Below are 19,206 nucleotides of genomic sequence, written 5' to 3' on the forward strand. Positions count from 1 at the left end.
ATTCAGTTATAAAAAAGAACTGGCTATAGAACAACCAGAAAGAAGCAGGAAATGGAAAGTAATCTACGTTTGGAAGAAAGGAATGGCACCGCTTTTGTCTAAAGGCAGACTAAGTCTGAGCCAGGTTGGGTGACTAAAACTCAGAAAATCCATAATCCTGCTTGCTTGGAGAACCAGATAACAGGCTTCCTGGCTTTCACAGCAGCTGAAAACTGAAGTGGGAAACCTTGGAAAGGAGAGCCACAGAGGAGGAGTGTCAGATTCTGCACAGGCTGACTTTGAACCATGCAGGCGTGGGTACACTCCAAAGCAACTCAGAAAGTACCAAAGTGACTTCAACAGAGGTTTCCGCAGCTGCCCACCACAGGAAAGGCAGAGTTTGGAGTTTAAGTCCAGCCAAATCAACTGCCCACTCAAAAACCAAAAACCAAAAAAAATAAAACAAAACAAAACAAAACAAAAACCTCTTGAACAGAACTGAATTGAGCTTCTACAATATCTCAGTCATAATGTCACCTAAAACTATTAGACATGGATATAGAAACAGAAAAACGTGACTCATCCTGAAGAGAAAAGGCTATCGTTAATGAAGACTCATTCTAAGATGTTAAAATCAACTGATAAGGATTTTAAAGCAACTATTATAATAAGCTCAAGAATGTAAAGGGAATCTCAATAAAAGAAAAATTCATTGGATGGGCTTAACAGAATAGCAATGACAGAAGAAAGAATCCGTGAAATTGAAGACAGATCACTAGAAATGATCCAATCTGAAGAACAGATGAAGGGGAGGGGGAAGGTTTCTAATAAATGAGCAAAGCCCCAGTGACTTATGTGATAACATCAAAAGATCCAACATACATGTAATTTCAGGCCCAGAAAGTTGGGCTAGAGAAAAAATGAGGGCAAAAAAAAGTTTAAAGAAATAATGGCCACAAATTTTATCAAATTTGGTAAACAAAATAAATTGACAGATTTAGGAAATTTGGTGAATCCTAATCAGGAATAAATACAAAGAAAATCACATCTATGCACAATAAAGCCAAGCTGGTAGCATATAAAGAAAAGAGAAGATGTCAAAAGCAGCCAGACAAAAAGGACTTACAAAATTTAAGAGAACCATACTAAGGACCACTCATCTCTCATCAGAAATGAATAGAGGCTATAAGACAGTAAAATTATATCCCCAAACTTGATAAATATGGAACCAAATAAATGAACATATGTTATTTTTCCTGAAACTAATCTACTAATTCAAATTTCAAAGAATTTCTCAGAGAACTTGACAATATGGCCCTAAAATTCATAACAGAAGAGAATTAAGAATAGGCAAATAAGCCTTGTCCAACCAGATATCAAGAATTATTATAGGGGTGCCTGGGTGGCTCAGTCAGTTAAGCGTCCAACTCTTGGTTTTGGCTCAGGTCACAATCTTACTTTGTGAGTTCAAACCCCACACTGGGCTCTGCACTGACAAGGAAGAGCCTGTTTGGGATTCTCTCTCCCTCTCTCTGTCCCTCCCCAGTTCTCTCTCTCTCTCTCTCTCTCTCTCTGTGTCCCTCCCCAGTTCTCTCTCTCTCTCTGTCCCTCCCCAGTTCTTTCTCTCTCTTTCTCTCTCTCTCTCTGTCCCTCCCCAGTTCTTTCTCTCTCTCTCTTCTCTCAACAAATAAACTTAAAAAAAAAAATGGAGAGATTAAAATGGTATGGTACTAACAGAGAAAGAGACACAGAGAACCAAATAGTGACCCCCAAAACAAACCTATGCATATACAGGTCTTGGTTTATGACGAGAGTGGCATGGAAAACAATTAGTAAAGAAAGAATAAACCCTCAATAAATAATGCTAGCACTACTGGCAATTCACAAAGAAATACACAATAAAATTAGTTCTCTATCTCACAGCTCCCATAAGAATAATTTCTATGTTTATTAATGTCCTAAATATGAATAAGGAAAATATTAACCTACAGAAGAATGTCTTTATGACCTCAGGGTCACAAAAGAATCTTAACAGGACATAAAAGGCACAAACCATGAAGGAAAAGCTAATAAATTTAACTACACTAAAATTTAAAACTTGTTACACAAATGGCAAAATTAAACAACAAATCCAAGTTTGGAGAAGATATACATAGAATATACAAAGTACTCCTATAAATACATAAAGAAGAAGATCCAAAGGCCAACAGGAAATAAACCAGGAATATACACCGGCAACTCACAGAGGAAGAATTCTAAATTTACAGTGAATCTTTAAACATGTTTAACCTTCCCAGTAATCAGAGAAGTCATATTAAAACAGTAAGATACTTTTTCATATCCATTGAATTAGGAAAATTTTTGCAAGTCAGAAATTATAATGTATCAGTAAGGTAATGGAACTCTCATGCACTGCTTGATACAAATGGGAGTTAAAATAACCCATTGGAAAGACATTTGGCAATAAACTTGAAGAAGGCATAAGCTACTGCCAGCAATTCTTCCCCTAAATATATTCCCCAAGAAACTCAACGATGGGTGAGTTTACATAAGAAAATGTATTATGAATGAGCACTGAAGCACTGTTCACAGTAAAGAAAACTGGACGAGAGTGTCCATTTATCAGAGAATGAATAATCATATTTTTAACGAAATACTATACAATAGAGAAAATAAATGGATCAGAACTACATGTATCAACATGAATAAATCTCAACACAAAGTTTGGTGAAAAAAAAGACATCTTAGAGTTTTTGTTTAAGATTAAAAAATACACAGCACAATCCTGTATGTTATCCATTGACATATGTAGAAGTAGGACATAAAAGGAATTGAGGAAATAATATACAACAACTTCAGAAGAGTAGTCACCTTTAGAGAGCAAGGATGGGAAAGAATGCAATTAGGAAGGGGTACTAAGAGGATTTAATATACCAGAAACATTTTCTTTGCTTCTTATTTCAATTCAGAAGGATATAGGTCTAAATAATAAAACCTGTTAAATCTGGATGTTATAGGTACATAGGTTTTTGTTTCCTAAATGTTAATCTGTACTTTTGAAACATTTCATTTAAGACAAATTTAAAAACTATCAAATATAAGTGACATTTTACTAATGTCTTTAAATCCAATCTTGGTTAATTATTGTCACATTCTTTGCAAAAATGAAATTCACTATTATTTCTATATTCAGCCAATACTGGGGACCCACTAACAAGGTAGTATGTAAAATACTGTGAAGTGCTTTGTTCCACAACATCCCTCACCCACCCTCGGGAATGCTTGTATATTTGTAAACTCTAACCTGATTTACCCTAAAAATCAACAGTTGGCATGCACAAATGTTGGCCATGTTTGGGTACTGGTTCAACATCAATGCTAAAAAGATAAAGTTAAATGGGCCTGTACTGGAACTGAAAGCAAATCTGGCCTTTATTTTATTTTATTTTATTTTATTTTATTTTATTTTATTGAGAGAGAGAGAGAGAGAGAGAGAGAGAGAAAGAAAGGGAGAGAGAGAAAGAGAAAGAGAGAAAACGCATGTGTGAGTGGGGGCGGAGGGGAAGGGACAGAGGGAGGGAGAGAGAGGTGGGGGGAGAGAGAGAGAGAGAGAGAGAGAGAGAGAGAGAGAGAGAGAGAATCTTAAGCAGGCTCCATGTTTAGCATAGAGTTCAACATGACGCTCAATCCCACAACTCTGGGATCATGACATGAGCCAAAATCAAGACTTGAACACTCAACCAACTGAGCCACTCAGGCACCCCAAACCTGGTCTTTTTTCAGGCAACTAAACCTTCCAAGTGGAGCCTTGATGATCCATGGCTCTTATCTATAACATTGGAGCTTCCACTATTAATGATAGTGATGCTCAGGTGAGGGAAAACAATCACCAAAACTTAAGCTAAATTTGCCTTTGCCTTCTTGAAGGAGTTATTAAAGTTGTTTCGATTAAACTTTTATTTTTTTTATTTTTATTTTTTTTTAACGTTTATTTTTGAGACAGAGAGAGACAGAGCATGAATGGGGGAGGGTCAGAGAGAGGGAGACACAGAATCCCAAACAGGCTCCAGGCTCTGAACTGTCAGCACAGAGCCCGACGTGGGGCTCGAACTCAGGGACCGTGAGATCATGACCTGAGCCGAAGTCGGCCGCTTAACCGACTGAGCCACCCAGGCGCCCCTTGATTAAACTTTTAAAACAGGAAAGCCTTAATATGTTCATTTGAAAATTTCCTCTCCTTAACACCAAAGTAGTCTAACACTTCAAATTAGGAAGCCCCCTCTCTTTATTCTAGAAGTCCAAATATTTCAAATAAAATGAAGCTCTTCTCACAAGTTCCTCAAAAATAGAGAAGTGATGATGATAATGCATATTATTAAAATTATAGCCAACATAGCATTTTACTTCTTTTAACACATTCTCCAATACTCGATCTCACTGATCTTCAGAACACTCTATAAGGGAAGTATTATTGTTCCTTCTACAGCAGAGGTGAGTAAATCAAGGCTCAAAGAAAAAGGAGAGGGACCACGTGTTGGGTCATTTGTCTACAGTGTGCAGTGGGGCCAGGACTTACTTCTGAGCCCTCCTGAAATTAAGAACAGATATTTCAGACTGAAAACAGATATGTAGCCTCCCTATTAGAGAAATACCTGAGCCACTGGCCCCAGCTCCCACCTGGATTCTAGCCTAGGGGTAGTGCACTAGAATGATACAGCTACCTAAGTTTGTATGTCCATTCCCCACTTATTGGCTGTATAAACTTAAACAAGTAACTTAACCTCTCTGTGCCTCAACTTCCAGTCCATAAAATGGGAAGAGTCATAATGCCTACCTTATTGGGTTGTTGTAAGATTAAATTAGTTAACATATAAAATGCTAAAAATGTAGTATCTGGCCCAAAGTAAGTGCCATGTGCATATTAGTTGCCATTATTATAAACTAGCCTTCTTACTTTTCAAATGCAACACAAGGGGAATAAGGACACCAAGAAGTTCCTCTAAGGAATCATACTTGTGAGGGACACCTGAATGGCCCAACTGGTTGAGCGTCCAACTCTTGATTTCTGCTCAGGTCATGATCTCAGTTTCAGGAGTTCAAGCCCCATATCGGGCTCTGCACTGACAGCACGGAGCCTGCTTGGGACTTTCCCCCTCTCTCTGCCCCTTCCCTGCTCACACTCTCTCTTGTCTCTCACAAAGATAAGTAAATAAACTTAAAAGAAATAAAGAAATAATACTTGTGAGACCACTGCCTTATTTAAATTTTACTCATGGTAGGGACACCTGGCTGGCTCAGTCGGAAGAGCATGTGACTCTTGATCTCAGGGTCATGGGTTCAAGCCCCATGTTGGGTATAGAGATTACATAAATAAATAAATAAACTTTAAAAAATAATAAAAATGAATAAATTCTACTTATGGTAGCAGTTTTCAATAAGCCATCTGGAAAAAGTGAGTATTTTCAGATTTTCTTAAGTACAAATCTCCCTCTCTTTCAACATATAACCTTCTTAGATTTCTTCCTTTTACTTAGATTTGTTCTTTTTATTCTTCTTGATTTAAGACTCATATTTCTGTCTAGACTCATGATATTTGTATACTAGTCACAAAAGTATGTATACTATGAACCTACCATTCCCTATCACATAGTTTTACTTACAGAGCATTTATAGGAAATTCTTAGCAACTTTATAGCACAGTACTAAAGAAAATGACAATCAACCATCTGCATAATATTTCAAGACTTCAGACACTCCTTAGTCCACCGTTTTAACATTGTGACCAATAGTCACTTCCATGTAGATATGTGGCTGGAAAAGATACCTGTGAAGATGCTGTCCCCTGGTTCCAAAACCTACAAAGTGACCCTTCTAGTTTCCCTGCCCCCTACACACACACACACACACACACACACACACACACACACACACACACAGAGATAGAGAGAGAGGGAGAGAGAGAGAGAGAGAGAGAGAGAGAGAGAGAGAGAGAGAGTTGGACCATACATAGCCCAAGATCACGATTATAGCCTTTGGATTTCTGATCTCTACTCAAAATGCCTTTTTGGCCCAAGCTCCTACTCAAGTTATACTCACTTGCTACTTATTTGTCTGGTCAAATGGGTCCTAGGGATTGAGCCTCCATCTGATCAGGCCTCTGAAGCCAACTGCCAATTTACAGAAGGAAATACAGAGGGGCATACTGAACTGTACCATGAGGATACAACCAGCAAAACTCAGACCATGGGCAAGTCTATAGGTCAAACAGCCCAAGATTTTATTCAAGAAAAATTATAAGGAAAAGAAAAGGATGCAAGAGAAATCTGTAGGTTAAAGTGGGCTCAAAATACATACCAAGTAAGAAAATGATAAAACAAGCAAGATTAAACCCTAGTGTCTAGGGCTGCACACTGAGTTGATAAAAGTATCAAGAAATACAAAGACAGTGATAATTTTGGGGATTGAGAGGTTGGCACCGAGATGGGGCATATGAGGCCGGCTTCTGAAGGGGCTGGCACAGTTCTTTTTCTTATCTCAGTAGTGGCTACCTGAGTGTTTGAATTATAATTATGCACATAACTCTACATTTGGCCCTGGTCTTTTCCCCACCCAGGCATCTTCTGTCACTTTAAATACCCTCCCATCCTCCACGTCTCCGCCTGCTGAGACTGCCACATTTCCTCTTACTGAAATTTTGCCGACTCTCCCCAACCCATCCCCTGCAGGTAGAGACAACATCTCTCTTGACTAAGCTTTGCATCATCTGGTTTCTAAGTTTTCAGTGGCGCTTATATCTCAGAGGTTTGGGGGCACGCCTCATGTCCTCTGTGATGTTGTAAACTCTTGGGGACAGGTAACTGGGTCATCCCCACAGTGCACAGTAAGCACTCAAAACTCTTTTCTGAGCAAACAACAACAACAACAACAAAAACAAACCCAGTCAATGAAAATTAAAAATTAGGTGAGAACTTTGAATCCACCAGGTTTAGCCTGTCACAAGACCCCCATCTTCCTTAATTTTCCATGAGCTATCCTCACTCATTCCTTTGGCCTATCTGAAAACAACGTGCAGACCCTGAGTGAGCCCAGTTGGCTTAAAAACAGAGGTTCTTGGGGCACCTGCGTGGCTCACTTGGTTAAGCATTCGACTCCTGATTTTGGCTCAGGCCATGATCTCACCATGTGTGGGTTCAAGCCCACGTCAGGCTCTGCACTGACAGCATGGAGCCTACTTGGGATTCTCTCTCCCTCTCTGCCCCTCCCCTGCTCACATTCTCTCTCAAAATAAATAAACTTAAAGAAATATTTTAAAAAAAAAAAAAAGGACAGAGCCTCTTACCTGGTTCTGCTACTTATGAGTCTTAGAACCAGTAACCTCTTGCTTTACTTATATTATTCTGGGCCTCTCTGAGCCTCAGTTCTGTCATCTATAAAATGAGACTAATCTTATCTAATAGGATCTAATAAAGTACTTAATCTGGTACCTGGCACAGAGTAAGAACTCAATACATAATTGATATTATAAATATTACTGTTCCCTATTAGTAACATTAATGGGAAAGGTACATCAATCAACCACTGACATTCTAGCCAAGAGAAGTGAAAAAACAAAACCTGGTAACAGACATGTTTCCTAAATGCCAAACAAATTGTGGAAAGTAGAAAACTTAGCAAATCTGCTGTTCCTTTGGTGGCCATCATACAAATGCAACGTCTTTTGCTAAGGTGAAGTCATCTGTCTGTGTCTGTTTCATTCTTCCTGAGCTGTAAGCTCCTTGGAGACCCTGAATGACCATGTGTCAAACTTGTGTACAGATTCTCTAGACATATCCCCATGGCCAGCCCCACTATGGGAGCACAGCCACTGTCTCCTCTGAGCCTCAGGAAAGTTTGTCAATTCCTCTGAACTCTCTCTTCAGGGGTTTCAAGCTCCTTGCCATTTCTGAAAGACGTCAAGTATGATCTGTCTCAGATCTTTAGCACTTGTTGAGAAGAAATGAACTGAACGAACAAGTAAATTACATGATCAACAGGCACTATTTTACTTTGCGCATATGCACGTACCTGAGAACAAAGAAAAGCTAATGCAATCTGATTCAATATACCTGTGGCACATATATTTCGTGGCAGACACGAAGTAAGAATTGAGGATACAATCTCTGGACTAATGAAACCAATGGATACAAAACTTGGTCAGTGATGATGATGATCTGTGCAATCGATTGGTCCAACCTCCTTCAATGCACTGAGGAGACAGAGGCCCAGGGTCATGCAGAGAAAACAGAGGCAAGTCTAGAACTCAGGCCTCTTTTGTCCCCTGCATGCTCACACAAGTCTGTTTTGTGGCCGGCTTGTTTCCACATAATGCAGCTCTGAACCACGTCCAGTATGTGTAAGAAGGACGACCAGATAGGCAGGATGAACCGCTTTTGTCTCGGCTGTAGCCAGACTCCGCTCAGTAGGTGTGGACAGGCTGCCAGCCTCACTGGAAAAAACTAGTGTGGGATTGCTCAAGAAACCGTCACTCCCGTGACTGTCGCTAAGGAACAGAATTTTCTAGCGACACCCAACTCTGCAACATCCCTGGGGATCAAAAGCACAGGGACCGTATCGGCGCTAACAAGCAATGGCAAACTGTAAGAGAGGCTGCCCAACTTCAGTGCACTGGAGACAGGCAGTGCGTGCCAGCCAGACTGGCACATCACTGTGCTCTCCAGTCACGCCACTCTGTCTGTGGGGCTTCTCCAGCGGCCAGGATGATGGTAATTCAATCAGCAGCTATTCACTGAGCAACCACAACGTCCTGAGCACCCACCGCGCTGGGCTCCGGGAATACCTCACATATCTTCCTACACTGTGAGAAGAGGCACTTTAGGGAAGGAACCCTCTCGTTGCTCCTCACCTTACTCCATGTATTTGCCTCCTTCCCACCAAAGCCCCAGAAGACGGCCCCTCTTCCCACTTCACCCAGCTCTCAAGCCCGGGCTTCTTTCAAACCCTCCTTTCCATTAATCAACTCCCTTATCAACCTCCCTGCTCTCATGTTTCTTCCTATTACCACTTAAAACATCCTCAAAGCACCTCATTTATACATATGGTCCCCTGTACTTCTTGCTTCTCTTTTGCTGTTATTTCACAGTCAAGCTTTGGAAGGTATTATGTTTCCCTGCTCAGCCGGACTGAGCCAAACATGCTCCATGCTCTCCGACCTCTCAGCCTCCCAAAAGGCTGCTCCCTCTGTAGCTTTGCCTTCTTCCACCCTCCTTCTTTTCCTGATTAACTCTTTGTATTCAGGCTCCTCACAGGTGCCACCTCCTCCAGGAAGCCTCCCCTGACCTCCCAGGCTGTTTTAGATGCCTCTGCTCACTGCTTCTACAGCATTTAGGGGAGTCCACTGAGAACACTCTTTCTGCTTGGTCTCCGCCTCCTCTAGAAGATTCTCAGTTCCCTGAAGGGAGAGGTCATCTCTAGATTCCCAGTTCCTAGTGTCTTCTGGACTCTCAGTAACTATAGACCAAAGGAAGAATGAATAAATGTGAATTAAGACTTAGAAAAGCTCACAATATGGGCAAAACAGAACGTGAGCATACTGCTTTCCAGATTACAAAGCATTTTTCACATATACATCATATCCGATTTTCCTCATTCTGCAGGCAAACTATTATTTTTCACCTTCTTTTCAGCTGAAGAAGCAAAGATTTAAAATGATTAAGAGGTCCGACCAGGGTCATACCGTGTTAAGTATTAGGTCTGAGAATCATATCATGACTCCTAAACGTCACATTCCCTGCTCTGTCCATTCCCTGTAAGCTACTATCTTCATATTCAAAGGGACACAATACTCTATAAACTCTCCTCATCAAAACCTGATAGCTGGAAACTGTTCTACATGCTTTGTGCCTAACCAAACTACTTATTAGAAGGGACATAAACAGATTTTAATTAGTTTTTAACAAAAGAAGTCAGTCTAGAAAAAGAACTAACATAGCCAGGACAATAGAGATACCATTTCCATCTTCCTCTGGTGGGATGGATGAACACATATGATTAGTGGCATCGTATTCTCCCACCAAGCCCGCAAAACATCTCAAATTTAGGGCTCATGATGAAATGGCTACAGATCTGCCCTGTGACTCTTTCATTCTTAAAACCAGGAGACCGCCATCTATTTTGGTGGAATAGCAGCAAGACTGCCTGATTAACTCTTTGCATTCAGGCTCCTCACAGGTGCCTGTATCCAACTTGTATCCAAGCACACCTTTGACACCCAGCAACGACTGCACCTCGGACAAGCTGTTCCTGCTCCCACAGCCCATGCCAGCCCTTATGCCCCTGTTCATCCAGCTGAGAGCACATGGTCCACGACTAACTCCTCTCTTGCTGAAAACCTCTCCTTGATGGTCCCACTGTCCTTCCGTTGCAATCACCTGAAAAACCGAACCCTGGGCCAATTCAACTCTCTGACTTCTTGGCCCCCTCCCCAAGGTTTTCTTTTTTTTTTAATATATATACGTATATATGTATATGTATACATATATACGTATATATGTATATATATGTATGTGTGTGTGTATATATACACACACGTATACACACACACGTATATACACACACACGTATACACACACACGTATACACACACACGTATACACACACACACGTATACACACACACACGTATACACACACACACGTATACACACACACACGTATACACACACACATATACACACACACACATATACACACACACACACGTATATATACACACATTTTTTTTGAGAGAGAGAGAGAGCGCGTGCGAGCAGGGTAGGTGCAGACAGAGGGGGACAGGGGATCTGAAGCGGGCTCTGCACCGATGGCAGAGAGCCTGATGCAGGGCTCGAACTCATGAACTAGGAGATCCTGACCTGAGCCAAAGTTGGATGCTTACCTGAGTCACCCAGGTGTCCCCCTCCCTGGGGTTTTTAAACATGGGTGCAGAAGAAGCATTCAGCTGGACTCCAACCTCAGCTGACTCTATCCTACTAGCTCCCCCTGTTTAGAGGCAAACTGCTTCAGAAAGTTGTCTACTTACTCCTTGTATTTCATCATTCCTCCCTCATCCTTCATCCTTCAACCCACTGCACCTGGCTTCTACCTCTATACTCTGCCAGCTTTCACCAAAGTCCGGAACCACCCATATACTGTGCCACCCAAAGGTCACCTCCCCGTGCGTGTTTTCTGTTAACTTCCTATTGCATAACCCTGCACTCCATTCTTCTTGACTCCATGTCTTCTCTTGGCTTTCATGCTCCCACATTCTTCCAGGGGTCCTCCTCCTTCTCCAGCCAGTGAGATGGAATTTTCTTGGAGGCTATTCTTCTGCTCAATTTTATATGCTAGTATTTTTCCAGAGTCCTGGGATCATGCTTTTCCACTCTACCCACCTCTCAGTTACAATGCATGCTGAGATTTCCTTTCTTTGGTATTTCAATGGCTTCTGGGGGAAAACACCATTGAGTACATTCCTCTTCACAGAGTCTATGCCTCTGGCTCTTCTGGAAGACTGGAAGCTTCCTGAAGGCAGAAGCCATCTCTGTATTCCTAGTCACCAGTATCTACTGGGCCCTCAATATTTGTTTCCAGCCTTGTTCTTCCTCCTAAGCTTCAGAACCATATATCCATCTGCCTATGAACTTCCCCGTTGGATGAACTCAATATGATCAAATTACAATTCATCATCTTCCAGGGCACTTGGGTGGCTCAGTCGGTTAAGCATCAGACTTAGGCTCAGATCATGATCTCACAGTTCATGAGTGCAAGCCCCACGTCAGGCTCTGTGCTAATGCTCAGAGCCTGGAACCTGCTTAGATTCTGTCTCCCTCTCTCTCTCTGCCCCTCCCTGGCTCATGCTCTGCCTGCCTCTCTCTTGCTCCCTCTCTCGCTCCCTCTCAAAAATAAATAAACATTTTTTTTTAAAGAATTCATCATCTTGGGGCGCCTGGGTGGCTCAGTCGGTTAAGCGTCCGACTTCAGCTCAGGTCATGATCTCATGGTTCATGAGTTTGAGCCCCACGTCAGGCTCTGTGCAGACAGCTCAGAGCCTGGAGCCTGCTTTGGATTCTGTGTCTCCCTCTTTCTCTGCTTCTCCCCTGCTCATGTTCTCTCTTTCTCCTCCAAAAATAAGTAAAAATTTAAAAAAAGTTTATAATAAAGAATCCATCATCTTCCAAATCCCAGAACATTTCTTCATCTTACATTTCCTTTCTGAATGAACTGCAAATATCTACCCTGAAAAACTGAACCCTGGAACTCATCCTTAGCAATTATCTCTCCTTAATTCTCTATATCCAATCAATTAATAAGTCCTGCCAGATTCTAAATATCTCTTCAACATAATGACTATATTTCACATCCAAAACCATGGCAGGTATAAGGAAATGAAAAAAGGTGTCATGTAGATGAGCATAGGGTCTAGGCAGGTGATTAATGCATTTAGACTTTATCTCAAAGTCTCCACCCACCATCCCCTATCCCCTCCTCTAGATGCTGAAGGCCTGGAGCTAAAAAGCATTCAATAATAATAAGGTGGACTGCCCCAAATAGAATTTTGTCAGATAAGTAACATTGCTTTCAATTGGTTGCTTTTTTATTAGCCAGCCAATGGTGTTCTTTCACAAATAAAAAAAGATACTGAGCTGAACAGAAAGCTGGCTCTGCTTATACAGTTACTATAGTGAACAACCATTTCCAGAGGAGTTTCCACTGTGTGAAGTCTTAATGGAACCATCCCAGTTCAGTTCTGCCACATTTTAGAATCAATGCAATATTTAAAGTAAACAAGCCAAACTGGATATGGTGGAGGGTGAGGTTTGCAGGAAGGAAGGATAGAGGAGTAACGAGAAACATGCCAGGCTTAATAACTCATGGACACAGTTGACAGATTATGATTCATCATTAAAATGGCACTAATATAAAGTTAATAAAAAACCACAGTGTAATCAGGAAGTATGTAGCTTCTTAGCATTGTCAGGGTACCTATATATGCCCAAAACTATAAGTAGCAAGAAAAGTCGTTAAAGGAATGGTAAAATGAAGGGGGTTGGGGTACACAGTACAAAGAGGAAAGAAAAATGGACTGGCAAAAATCTGCAAAGACAATTTTGTGAATATACTGAAAACTTGGTACTGTACACTTCAAGTGGGTGAATTCTATGGTTTGTGAATTACAGCCCGATGAAGTGGTTGTTTTTTAAAAATCTACAAAGACACAGGAATAATAAGTTGTAAAAAAAAAAAAAAAAAAAAAAAAAAAAATCGATCGACATATACCAACACTCAAAGAAGAGCAGGTAATTTTCAACGATCCTATAGAGTTAGCCAGTACAAAAATCACTTCTACAGTTTTTACAACAAAACTAGACAAATTTTTGTTATAAGATAAACTTATAAACAGAAAGGCACAAAGGAAAAAGACATTGTCAAAGCACTAAAAGAAAGCAATCTGTCAATGCCTACAATGAACATTTTCAAATTCCATTGTTTTCATTATCTATAGACTGTTCAGTGAGATTATCATGCTTTAACAAACACAATAGTCACACTTAAGTTTCTGCCAAACCAGTATCTTTTTAAAAAATTACAAAGGTATGTAACACACACACATATACACACAAACTATTGTAATCTTAGAAAAAAGCTTGCATTTCTCAATAACTAAAAAACCTATTAGATAAAGAAAAGACAAATTCTGAGGCAGTGATCATTTCCTTTGCAAAGAAAGATACCAAAGACAAATGAAAACACCCAGCTCCCAGCAACCCAGCATTTGCGCTGCCTTGTTGCAAAAGAGGCAGGGTGCATATTTTTTAAGTCTGTATGAGAAAAACAAGTTAGTTCATGCAAAGACCGAGTCCTTTTGAAATCACTTGAAAAAGTGGATGGCAAATGGAAGGCAGATGAATGGTTAGGATCCACCAGAATAGAAATCGATAACGCCTATTCTCTGGTATTACTCCTTTCCCGCTGATCAAGCAAAACAATTCAGCTGATAAGAAACAAAACAAAAACCTATACTTCAGTCTCAACCCCCACAGATAACTCGTGCAAACCCAAGGAACCAAACAGGACTCACTTTTGGATTTAAAAGTTAGATCATGTTGAATTCACGGAGAGTCAGTATATGGGTTCTACTTACTTAAAGTTGTCTGAAACCAGGTTTGTTTTAATGTGGCTTCACATCATAAGAAACAGCCAGTGAGCACACAGAAAGAATTAGACAGGAAGGGCTTTGGACTTAGAGTTAAAAGTTTTAGATCTAATCTCACCTCCAGGGACTCCAAATAAACCGATTCAATCCCAGTTGAAAGAGGTGTCTTTTGATCCTTACATACCTGTCTTAACATGCCAGGCATGTAGTAAGTGTTCAGTAAATGTTTTCTGAATTATTACCACCAATAGTTATGAATAGCAAGTACTTACTAAGTACTTTATATGCATTATATCTTTTAACCTTAAACCTAGGTTTTCATATTAACTGCCTGCCACAAATTCAGAAACTGAGGTGTAGAGAGATTAGTAATGTGCCCATGTGATCCAACTGCTGGAGGGCAGAAGGAGGACTGCAGGTCCCAAAGTTGTTGGTTTTGTTTTTTTTAACTTTTTTTTAACATTTATGTATTTTTGAGACAGAGACAGAGCACAAGTGGGGGAGAGGCAGAGAGAGAAGGAGACACGAAATCCAAAGCAGGCTGAGCTGTCAGCACAAAGCCCGATGTGGGGCTTGAACTCACAGACCCCAAGATCATGACCTGAGCCAAAGTCAGACACTCGACCGACTGAGCCACCTAGGTGCCCCTTAAGGTTCTCAATATGTACACTGCTGTCTCTCTGAACTCAGCCGGTCACGTGCCAGAGTAATCATAGCAATGAACATATGAGGCTCCTCCATGTAACGTGTGTTTCATCACTCACCCTTTCCCACCACCTGTCTCCCTGGGAGCACGGACAGTGAAAACCTTCAGATTTGGGGTTCTCAATGTGTGGTCTGTTGGATGGCTGGTAACACAGAATCTTTGCCATACCCCAGAAACAGAATTTGCATTTTAACAAGATACCCAGGGGATTCATATGGGCATCAGTTTGAAAGACATGGATTTAGACTACCCCAAAACTATGTATTTACTTTAATGATAGGAGGAATGAAATTCTGGGAAGGAAACTATGGCAGAAGGGTTACTCAGTGAGAACAAAACCAGCTTGCTACGGCTCTACCAAGACCTTAATTCACCTGCATAATGGCCCACAGATTTTCTAAAGGACCTATAAAGATCCCTAGGGAACTGATAATAGAGGCAAAAGCTGCATCTATAAGGGGTAGATCTGCAGTCCCACTCCCTTTTAAAATTTCCCAAACTTATGTCTTTAGAAGTATCTACCACGTAGCAAGTAAAAACACACCAAGGCTGTGGCAAATACTGAATCGCTCATCAGGCAAAGAGTAGAGCTATGCTGCGGGTCGATAAACCTCCAGATCTGTATACTATTAGCACCTTCATTCACGATCCAGTAGGCAATTCTTATCAAGCCAACTTTATCACACTTTTGGAGTACGACACTAAAGTCAACTTAAATTTGAGTTTAAACTTGATGTCAACTTGAGTTATTTCAACATGGTTTTCTTTTTAAGCCGTACACCTTCATTTTTAGACAGAAAGTGGCTTCTATTTTTAGCGAAGAAGTACAGGACAGTAACTATCCTCTCACAAGAGGTGTGAGTTATGTTGGGCTACGAGTCAAATCTAAAGAGGCATCTGATGGAGTTAACTTTACTCAGTATTTCTTACCTGTTTAAACAGAGTTATGAAGGCCTAATAACTCCACATATAAAAGCCATGCACATAACTAAAAGTAGTCTTTGTAAAAGGTTTTGAGTATATTTGACTTTTTTCTTTCTTCCCCATTTTTAAAAAATACATTAAATCTGTTTGCCAGCGACAAATCTACACTTCCAGGGAGCACCTGGGTGGCTCAGTCTGTTAAGCGTCTGACTCTGGATTTTGGCTCAGCTCATGATCTCACAGTTTGTGGGTTCGAGCCCGTGTCAGGGCTCTGTACTGGCAGTGTGGAGCCTGCTTGGTATTCTCTCTCTCTCTCTCTCTTTCTCTCTCTCTCTTTCTCTCTCTCTCTTTCTCTCTCTCTCTTTCTCTCTCTCTCTTCTCTCTCTCGTCTCTTTCCTCTCTCTCTCTTTCTCTCTCTCTCTTTCTCTCTCTCTCTTTTCTCTCTCTCTCTCTTTCTCTCTCTCTCTCTCTCTCTCTTTCTCTCTCTCTCTTTCTCTCTCTCTCTTTCTCTCTCTCTCTTTCTCTCTCTCTCTCTTTCTCTCTCTCTCTTTTCTCTCTCTCTCTTTCTCTCTTCTTTCTCTCTCTCTCTCTCTCTTTCTTTCTCTTTCTCTCTCTTTCTCTCTCTCTCTCTCTCTCTCTCTTTCTCTCTCTCTCTCTCTCTCTCTCTTTCCTCTTTCTCTCTCTCTCTCTCTCTTTCTCTTTCTCTCTCTCTCTCTCTCTTTCTCTTTCTCTCTCTCTCTCTTCTTTCTCTCTCTCTGTCCTTCCCCTCCTCATGCTCTCACTCTCAAAATAAATAAACTTAAAAAAAAAAAAAAAAAAAGACAAATCTACACTTCCAGGAGCTGAGACTACACTGAAGATATCTTCTTTAGTTCTATGCTTTCTGTCATTGAAAAGCTACTAGGCAGGTTCTTTTTCTTAAAACCTTCAATTATACATTCATGACACTTTCTACTTCCTCCCTGTCTTCGTCTAGAAAGAACTAGAACAACTGGATTGGATTCTTGTTAATTAATCATCCAGGTATCTCTTAGAAAGTTCACAAGATATTCTTCCTTCAACCACAATGGAGCTATAAAAGAAGTGTTTTTATTCCCAACTCACTTATTCTATTACTGTCATGATCATCCTGATTCAGAGATTTTCATCATGATTCAGTAGATTTTCTATAAACTGCGTCAAATAACCAGGATTTTTACAAAAAACAAAAACAGAAAGATGTGAGCATGTGCAGTCAGAGGGCAAGTGAGAAGCAGAGCAAAGTTTAGCACAGTGTGGCCCTCATGGATTCTGACTCAGGGCCAAGTCCAGAGGCACAGAAACAGAAGCACCCATATAACTATGAAGGAACACTGACAGGGTAGCCCACAGGCCTGAGTTAGCCTAGGATGGGGGCTTCAGGGAGCCATGGGACCATCAAATGCATGAGTTTCCCCAAACAGAACCAAATTCCCAGGCCCGATGAGACCAGTAGTGGATTGTATTAAAAAATTACAACAATTGTGCTAAACCAACCTCATCGCCGGTAGCATTAATGAACATACCACTCTCAGGCATACCTAAGTAACTGTTTATAGAGCCACAGAAACATTTATATGCTTTGATGTGGTCAACACACTAAAATATGGGGAAAGGAATGCATAGAAATTTGTTTGCTGCCAAGGATAAATGCAGATATCTGCATTTAGGTTGAAATACACTTACAAGCACAGGCTGGGGCTGCTTAGATTGACAGCTGTTTTGTGAGGAAACCCCCCCTCCCCCGGGAATTGGAGATGAGCTAATGTCACCTTCCAGGCCTTGGGCAGGAACAGGGTGAATGGTAGGAACACACTGCAGCCGGCAGACCTGGACCTGAACCCTAGTTCTCCATTCTACAGCCTGTGGCCCATTACTCAAATTCCTTAAGCTCAGCCTCCTTACCTGTAGACTGAAAATACCGTATTTCCTTGATTCCAACATGTGCTTTCTGCCCCCTTTCCCCAACACACACGCATTTTAACTTTTCTGAAATTGGCATGACTACTGGACTTGACATCTACATTCAACGTGATGGCATTTTCTTTCCTCTTTTTCCCCTGAAAAGCAGGAATTTAATTGATGGTATATTTAGCCCTTAACAGTGTCTTCAAATCAAGGAAATATAACAGTAATGCTGGCCTTAGTGTGGGGAAGACTGAGTGACATATTTAAGGCACTTTGGCACACTGCCTTCAAATATAATAACTGTCCAAAAATGGCACATGTTAATATTGCTATTTGTGGGAGCCTGGGTGGCTCAGTGGGTTCAACATCTGACTTTGGCTCAGGTCATGATCTCGCAGTTCAAGCCCCACATTGGGCTGTCTGTGGTAAGTGCTGAGCCTGCTTCGGATCCACTATGTCCCCTGTCTCTCTGCCCCTTCCCTGCTCATATGGGTGTGTGCGCGTTCTCTCTCTCTCTCTCTCTCTCTCTCTCTCTCTCTCAAAAATAAACACTTTAAAAGATATATTGCTGTTTTTAAGATCTAATGCATTCCTAGGATACATTATCAGAAGAGCAGTATCCAGGAAAGCAGCCGATAATCCCAGCCTGCTAGTCAGCCTACAGTTGGGAGTACTACATTCAATTTGAGGACCACAGAACAAGGGTAAACCACAGACATTCAGAGAATAGGGACAAGTGTGGAGAAGAGTCTGAAAAACATGGTATGAGGAATAGTCGAAAGAATCTAAAGTTTTTAGGCTGAACAAAAATGAGAAGCCTTTCAAACCTATCAAGCCCAGTGGATTGTAAGTAGATGTTTCCTCTGTGGTTCCAGGGAATGGAGCTGGCACACGAGGATGGTTATTCTAGAGAGGACTTTGTCACGTCAGCATACAGGAGGACTTCATAACACTTTGGGCTCTCTAGGACAGAAGGGGCGTGGGAAATGGAAAGCTTCCTAAAATAGGAAGTGCACCATCAGTACCTGATGGCACCTGCATCAGCACTCTCCAGAAAAGCCTCCTTCATGCTCTTAACGGCTGCACCCTGTGTCCACGTCAACTCTAGAATCCTACGCCTCAGTCTTCCTCCTCGAGACCTAGGCCAGACCTCTGGGGACCACTCAGAGCAGCAATGGCCTCCAAGGGCATAGGCTCCAGCTAGCTCCAGGGAAAAGCTAGCACAAAAGTGGCAAAAAGTTAAAGGAGAAGGTGCATTCACCAGGGTGCCTGGTATCGTAACAATCCACACGGGAGGTGAAGACTCAGTGTGGATAAAGAAGGCTGGCAAATCCAGACTCAGATGGCAAGAGGTAGGGCCCCAGGGTCTAGCCCTCAGAGTAGCCCTCAGAGTAGGCACTCCACAACTCCTGAGACCAGATAACACCCGCACCTCACCTACCACATGTAGAATGTTCTAGTTAGGGCCTAATGAATCCATT

The 19,206-nt window shown here is 41.4% G+C and overlaps 1 protein-coding gene and 1 non-coding gene across 6 annotated transcripts in view; one reads left to right on the plus strand and one right to left on the minus strand.

The window, feature by feature from the left end:
• The window catches only part of PLD1 (phospholipase D1), a 207,662-nt gene that overhangs the window by 141,055 nt on the left and 47,401 nt on the right, over positions 1-19,206 (minus strand). The window lies entirely within an intron of this gene.
• TRNAK-CUU (transfer RNA lysine (anticodon CUU)) lies at positions 5,263-5,335 on the plus strand. Its single transcript has one exon. It is a non-coding gene; the product is annotated as a tRNA-Lys (tRNA).

The sequence above is a fragment of the Neofelis nebulosa genome, chromosome 5 (genome assembly GCF_028018385.1).
Source record: "Neofelis nebulosa isolate mNeoNeb1 chromosome 5, mNeoNeb1.pri, whole genome shotgun sequence".
In the NCBI taxonomy this organism is placed as follows: domain Eukaryota; kingdom Metazoa; phylum Chordata; class Mammalia; order Carnivora; family Felidae; genus Neofelis; species Neofelis nebulosa.